The sequence below is a fragment of the Macrotis lagotis genome, chromosome 1 (assembly GCF_037893015.1).
Source record: "Macrotis lagotis isolate mMagLag1 chromosome 1, bilby.v1.9.chrom.fasta, whole genome shotgun sequence".
Classification (NCBI taxonomy): Eukaryota; Metazoa; Chordata; class Mammalia; order Peramelemorphia; family Peramelidae; genus Macrotis; species Macrotis lagotis.
The window spans coordinates 474,149,712-474,157,963 of record NC_133658.1 but is presented as its reverse complement, the minus strand read 5'-3'; positions in this window follow the sequence as shown (position 1 = coordinate 474,157,963).

Sequence of the window (8,252 nt, the reverse complement as noted above, 5' to 3'; positions counted from 1 at the left end):
TCCTCTAAAATATTCTTTTTAGTTCTTGAATGATTTAACTAATACAATTCTCTGAATATTTGCTCATTTTATTATATTTTAAAATCTTAGTTGTTTTAATTGCCTCTACTTAGGATAGAAGGCTTATTTTTTCAAAGACATATCAGAAGTTGATATATTTCCTGTAAACGTTTCATTATGTTTTAGAAATATTATCTCCAGGGCAGCACAGCTAGGTGATGCGGTAGATAGAGTACTGGCCCAGGAGTCAGGAGGACCTGAGTTCAGATTTGACCTCAGACACTTGTAACTTCCCAGCTGTATGGCAAGTCACTTAACCCCACTGCCCACAAAAACAAAATAAAAAATATCATCTTCACAGACAAACAATTTAAGGTTAATAAGTTCAATAAATATTTCATTCCATTTTATGTAGTCATTGATCATACACTTTGAAAAATCCTCTATGGACTTGTTTTGGAAAATGGCATCCATATCAGAGGAAACACCTATGGATTCTGAATGCAGAGCAAAGTATACTATGTTCACTTTTAAAAACTTTTTTCTTTTTCTAAAAAATCATTGTTTTTCACCCTTAGATCTGGTTCCTCCTTCCCAGCTAGACTTATATAGAACTATGTTAAACCCAATTTTACACGTACAACCTACAATTCCAGATAGTTTTCTGCCATGGGGAGGAGGGTTGAAAAGGTGGGTGGTGGAAAAAGATGGAACTCAAAAGTTTGCAAAAGGTTGAATGTTGCTATTATGTACTCATTCTATTTTCTTGCAAGGGTCATTTGGTAACAGATTCTGTTTAGAATAGGAGAGAGAATGACACATATTGAGATAGAGGCAGGGAGACACAGAGAGAGAGAGAGAGGCAGTCTCTTTCTCACCACATCAGTTATATACTTATTAGGTTTTTGCAAGGCAAATGGGGTTAAGGGGCTTGCCCAAGGCCACACTAGGTAATTATTAAGTGTCTGAGACCGGATTTAAACCTAGGTACTCCTGACTCCAGGGCCAGTGCTTTATCCACTACGCCACCTAGCCACCCCAGTCATATACTTATTAATCAGTGGTATAATTTTGCTATTGCAATATCTTGGCTAAAGTGGTTTGCTTTGCCCCCTGATGCAACATTCTATAATATTACATGATATGGTGAAGCCATAGAGTAATAATGAGTTTCAGGTATTCTCAGTGCATGTCATTGCCCCTAAGATTTTAAGTAATTGAATGGATTAATTTTAAGCCATCATGTTGAGATGCCTTTCTTTAAAATGTCTTAGAATCTAGGTAGTACACCAGTAAAATACACACAATATATTTTATAGTTCGTTAGGATAGGCAACTTTTCTAATTAAACAGATAACATATTTAAATGGAAATTAAACTTGATATCGTCTCTACTTGAAATTTGTTCTCTGTACTTCAGTCTCTTCATCTTAGTTAACATATTACAGTGTACTCCCAGTAGCTTTTGTCATTTCATTGCAAGTTATACAGATATGGCAATAATGTAGCTGAAGATGGAGAGTTTATTGGATGACGGAAGAAGATAACTAGATGGAACATGTTGAATGTATTTATCTTAGCTCTTGTTTCCACCAAGGTGCCTCAACAAGTGCTATGCACCTAAAAAAGGGGAAACGATGTATTACAAAGAATTTATTTTCTACATCTTTTTCAAGATTTGTAAAAGAAATGATAATGAGCACAAGAGAGAATTTTTTTCTGGAATTCCTTCTACCTTCCTTGTATCATAGTGTCATAAAATTTAGATCTGAAAAGTGATCTAATTTAATTCACTTAGTTTTGATGGCTTAGAAATGCCTTTCCTGTCCATTCATATAATTTTCTATATGAATAACTTCTTGTTATTGTAGGAATGCTATAGGAATAATTGGTTTAAATCTAACCTCAGACACATATTAATTTGTGACTTTGGGCAAATCACTTAACATCAGTTTCAGTTTCTGCATTGGGTAAAATGAGCATTTTAATAGCACCCATCTCCCAAGATTGTTATGAAGATAAAATGAGATAATATTTATTAAGAATTTTGCAAATCTTGGAGTGGCTAGGTAGCGCAGTGGATAGAGCACTGGCTCTGGAGTCAGGAGTAGCTGAGTTCAAATCTTGCCTCAGACACTTAATAATTACCTAGCTGTGTGACCTTAGGCAAGCCACTTAACCCTATTTGCCTTGTAAAAAAAACAAACCTTAAAAAGAATTTTGCAAATCTTAAATGCCATTATGATGATGATGATGATATTAATATTACTCCCACCTTATCTACTTTTGTATTGTTCTCAGAAACATAAATAGGGAACACATACATAGAACATGGGGGGAAATGTACCATGCCTGTTTAGGTAACATTTATTTTGCCTATAAAGTAGTTCCAGGACAGTGGAAAATCAGGGAAGTACCTTCTTTGGAATAGGGAATACATGATTCTGGATCTTGTTAACATCCAGGTTGTGAAATGCTCAGACCCTCAAGATTGTGCCAGAACATTTTTGATGATAAGTAAATTTTAACCATAGTCTACTTCCCAATTTCTGACTTTTATCCACTTCATCAATATTCAGCTTGCTTCTCACTTGGCCAGTAGCTAGGGTTACAGTGGGTACTGGCCAAGTAGTATATAACTTAGTCTTCTGTTCAAGAAGTCTCATCTTTGCCTGTGTCAATCTATTCTTGTTTCATTTCTTCTTTTATCTCCAAGACACAGGAGAAAGCTGAATGAATCAGATGGGCACCTAAGGTGGAAAGCAGCCCTGAAAAGGGTTTGGCAACTCTCACACCAGAGATACTAGTCTCTACTGATCATAACCTTTACTCATACCCAAACTGGAGTCATCTTTTCCACAATATCCTGACAACTTGTGTCCACTTGTGTTTTGAAAACATCAAGTAATAGAAAACTACAGAAGTAGTTCATTTTACTTTTAGAAAGTTATATATTAAAATTTTTTTTGCTTATGTCCAATCAAATCTACCCCTCTTAAATTCTTCTTTCCTTCATTGTTCCCAGCATTGCCCTCTGTGGATAAGCAGAGATATTTTACTTCTGTTCTTCATAATAACCCCTTGAAACCTCAGATGTCTTGTCTTCTTCTAAGTCATCTTAGTGTGATATAATGAAAAAGAGTAAAAATCATTAATGAAATATTTTCACTTACTAGTAATCAGTAATATAATTCATGATTTCTTCATCTTCAGATTTCTGTAACAAGCTTATTGATAATTTTACTAAAACTCAGAAAAGTTCATTAATAATTTTATGTATATTTTCAAGAATTAGGTGTTGCAGTGAATAGAGCATGGGCCTTGGAGTCAGGAGGATGAGAGTTTGAATCCAGCCTCAGACACCTGATGCTTACTAGCTGTGTGACCTTGCCCAAGTCACTTAATCCTGATGGTCTCACATCCAGGGTCATTTCAAGTTGTCCAGATTCATATCTGTTCACTGGCTCCAGATGATTCTATTGGATAAAGTGAGACTGGTGGCTTAGCACAGTACCCCCTCACTCATATCTAATTCATATGTTTGTCATGTCTTCACCTCCCTGATATCTTGGTTTTCTTCGAGAACAAAGGACAATCATCATCTTCAAGAAACAAATCCTATTTCATCTTCTCCCTTCTTAGAAATCAATGACTTCTTATAATTCCATGGAGTTTTGAATCTGTTCAATCTATCTCTCATACAAAAGAGTGAATAGATTCAATTTTATTTCTCTTTTCTTCTCCTTCTCTGGAGTCTCCTTCTCCTCTTGCTTCATCTCCTCTTCCTTTTGTTTCTTCTTCTCCTCCACCTCTTTCACTCATTTTAGGTATTTTCTGTAGGTAGAATACTGTGCTAGTCTCTTAGAGTACCATCAATGGCCTCATAGAATTTATAGACTAGTGAGGAGATAAGAAAGTTATAAGTACATATAATTATCATATATAATAATATATAATAAGAGTATTAGAAATTTCTTAATTTCTAAATGTCAGTAGGGAAATTTATTTCTGAAAGAAAGGATCAAGATTCCTAGGTAAAGTTTTTGTCTCAGTTGAGTTTTAAGAATTGAATAAAAATTTGATAGGTAAAGAAGAAGATGGTAGAATTTTTGAGGTGAAGTGGTCAAGTTTGACCAAAAACTTAGAGGTATAAAAGTAAAGAAAATCTGTGACAGAAATTAGGAGTCTAAGATGGCTGGTGTATTGAATAGGAAGACAAAAACCAAAGTAAATAAAGCAGGGTCACCAGATGCATAATTAAAGAATGTTTAAAAATCTGCTTTTAACCAGAGATAAACACTACAAATTGTACCTGAGACAATTGTTAAAAAGATGTTATCACTAGTGCTGGGGGTAGAGGAAAGAGGTAGATGGTAGTACCTTGGTGCAGAGAAACCTGATGCATGGGAGTGATGAGATCAGTTGGAGACAAACTTTGTAAATTTTTTGTTTGTAAAGGAAATCTTCCTTCATCCTTCCACACCTGAGGGCCTGATCTTCAACCTGATTTGGATTGCATTGTTTTTTTGGTGGGGCAACCAGGGAGCACAGACCCTGGAAGACCATCCAAAAAGACCCCTCCCCCAAAAGCAATATCTCCAATGAGGGATTTTTGGGTCGTCCCTAGGTCATCAGCCCCTTCCCATGGACCCCAGGAGAGAATCTAAGGTGATCAGAGGGAGGGGCTCCACCCTTTTTTACCTACCAACCTCCTGCTGAACCCTGGCCAGCTGGCCTGACCAATTCAATCAGCAATCCACATGATCTTCTCTTAAACTCTCCCTTTCTTAATAGACTGTAATTTCCTTTAACAAATCTCTATTTTCTTTCCAAAAACCTGCATTCCTGATTCTGAGTCGGGGCACAGCCGAACCCAAGAAACAAATCAGTAGTGACAACCCCACAGTGTGGAAAAGAAGACCAGGGACAACTGCAAAAAAGTTATTTCTGATGGGGATGGGAGAAAAGAAAGCATGCCAACTAATAGCTTTCTAATTCAACTAATTATTCTCATATTTTCTCTTGTTTTTAGATCAATAAGTGTACTTCAATGTCAAAGTCCAAAGGCCTCAAAGACATCCTACTATTCATCTTTTCAAAGTGCAAACAAAATCTGCCAAAAGACATGAACTTGGAACTGTGGAAGCTCTGATTGCAGGCTATCCAGATGTACATTGAAACCTTAGCAAATCTATTTTCTCTTCTTTCTCTGGTCCCACATTCATCAGAGATGAGAAAATAAGTAAGAGAATTGCTCATTCTGTGACAATGAAAGTAAGTACACATGCCCAAAGGTTCATTATAGAAATGTTACAATTTAAATCAAAACGGGAAAAATCAGGGGACATTGTAATATAATTTCTCTTACTGAAGTGCTTCCATAGTTCTTTCTAATAATATTAAAACATTACACTTCTTTACATCTTGAAGAACATTCTACTTTGTTCAGTTACTATCTCACCTTAGACTGTCAAAGGGGGTTCATAATGCGCAAAATGTTAAAAACCCCTCACCTAAAGATTTTGCAACTGTTAACATTTCCATTCTGTAGGTACTCTAGCTTCCCTTCACTTCAAACATATCATATTTTTCTGATTTTCCTATGGCTTTAGCTTCTTCAAAGGCTCTTCATCTTTTCAATGCCATCTTGTGAGAGTTCTACAAGGAATTGTCCTTAATTCTCTTTTCTCTACCTTTTCTTGTTATCTCCATTAAAGGAAGAAGTGGTAGTAAGAAAACATATCCGGTATTTAAGATAAAGTCAGAATTGTCCTGGTAGTGGCATATTAGAACAGTGATCTAGTAAAAGAAATCAAAGAGTGGCATAGTGGTAAAGAAAATTTAATTGCTATAAGATGGAATTTCGAATTATGTATAAGTATGACAGAGAAATACCTGGGGTTCTAAGTATACCACAATATTAGCTAACATTTATAAACATTTCCAGATTCACAAAACACTATGCAGTTATTATCTTCAGTAAACATCAAAAAGGTAGGTGCCATTATTATCCCTGTTTTACAAATGAAGAAATTGAAATCCAGAAAAGTTAAGTGATTAGTAAGCCGTGATTACTATTTTTGGTATTTGAGATGGAATTTATGATGATTTTCATGACTACCAATTCAAAACAATAAACATCATACCAAGGTAATGAGAAAAATGGTTATAAATAACCAATTTCTAAAATATGGGGAGGAGGTTTCAAGGTTTTTTTTTCCTTATTTCCTCATTTAGAGAATGGGTCAAAGCAACCTTTGAAGGACAGCTAGTCTATTTCCAAAGATGATTAGGGGAAAAAAGAAAAGAACCTATATGCTCTAAACTGCTAATACCAGTTCTCTTTGTAATGGCAAAGAACTGGAAATTGCAGGTATGCCCATCAAGAGGGGAATAGCTGAACAAGTTATGATATATAATTGTGATGATGAGCTCAATGAGTTCAATGATTTTAGAAAAAATATGGAAAAACTTGCATAAAGTAATGAAGAATGAAATGAGCAGAACAAAGAGATCATTGTACTAGCAATATTGTTTTAAGAATGATTTTTAAAGGATAAATTATTTTATCTATTATAAATACCTAAATTACTATAAAGGGCATAGGAGAAAAGACACTATCTACATTCAGAGAAGGAACGGAACAATGAAAGTATGTATAGAATATTTTGTGTGTGTATATATATATATATATATATATATATATATATATATACATATATATATATGTTTAAAAATAAGCATCTGTAGGGTGGAGGGGGACAGGAAAGAAAAAATAATGAAATTTACATAATTTTTATATAATATTTGAAAGAAAAACAAGTTTATTATTGTAGTCTTATATGTTCATATACAATCAAAAGTTTCATTGTACTATATTGTGAAAATTTTATTTTATTCCATGAAGTAAAAATTTAAAAAAAAAGAATAAGATCATTTCTCATTCTAATATCCATTCTCTCATTAATTTTTCACCAATCAGAATTTATCTAGCTGTTGAAAACACCTACTCTCCTAAGGTATTAAAACATTCAATGGCTTCCTTTTTGGTTTATGAGAAAAAAATCCTAATCTCAATCTAGTAATTATTTGCTGACCATGATTAGAAAATTGATTATTAATTATCTCTCTTGGACTTTAGAGTACTTAGCATGGAGTCTGGTACATTGTAGGTATTTAATAATGCTTATTCCTTTCCCTTATTTTCTCCCTTGCTTTTTCCCTTAATAAAGTGAACAATTGACAGTGTTCCTAATTTGACCTACAATGTGTTTAGTAAAGAAAGAAGGACATAAGGCATAGGAGGCATAGGGATATGAAGCAAATGCCTTTTCATATATTTGACCCCTTACATTTGTGTATGAATGAAGCTTATTGAAGTCACTAGAAGGGAATATCCTATACAGAATGCTAAAACTCATACCTGGAAAAATCCTTTACAAAAAAGATTAAGCCTGGGGTCCCTAGGTGGCGCAGTGGATAAAGCCCCGCCCCTGGAGTCAGGAGTACCTGGGTTCAAATGTGGTCTCAGACATTTAATAATTACCTACCTGTGTGGCCTTGGGCAAGCCACTTAACCCCATTTGCCTTGCAAAAACCTTAAAAAAAAAAAAGATTAAGCCTAAGGGTATTAGTTAGCTGAGGTGACCTTGCTCTCTTTTCTAAATGTTTGGGCTGAGAATTTCCAGTTTTGGGAGATAGGAAATCACTGAGCCCAGACTCTAAGAAAATAAAGCATGAGAGCCTTCTGCAGGTGTTAGAGGTCAGATTTCTACATTTTTTTTGAAAGAAGATGGTAGAGCCAAGAGTTTTAACTGAGACAGAAGGTGGAGGCTGCCAAAAGCATAACAAAACAAAGTTTCTGGCATTGTTGACAGACTCTGGATGCTGTGTCAACATAAGCAGTATAATCACAGATTCCTTTTCCCTCTGGAATCAGAGGCCATATATCCATAATTGGAGTCACATGTTTTCTTTACATATTTGCTTCTCCTTATATATTCCTTATATGTACTCATTTCTCTTGCTGATAATGCATGCTAGAAATTTTGTTGCCTCAGTTTATTTTCAATCACTATATGTACATATATATATATATTTACAGATGTATGTATAATATAAATACACATATGCATATAAATCTATTTTGTAAAGAGATATATTATTTCTGAATTTTTTTCAGCTTCGTGGTTTTGCTCTATAGAAATTTTCCAGATGAATTATCATTATCTGTCTTCTGATGATCAATGAAT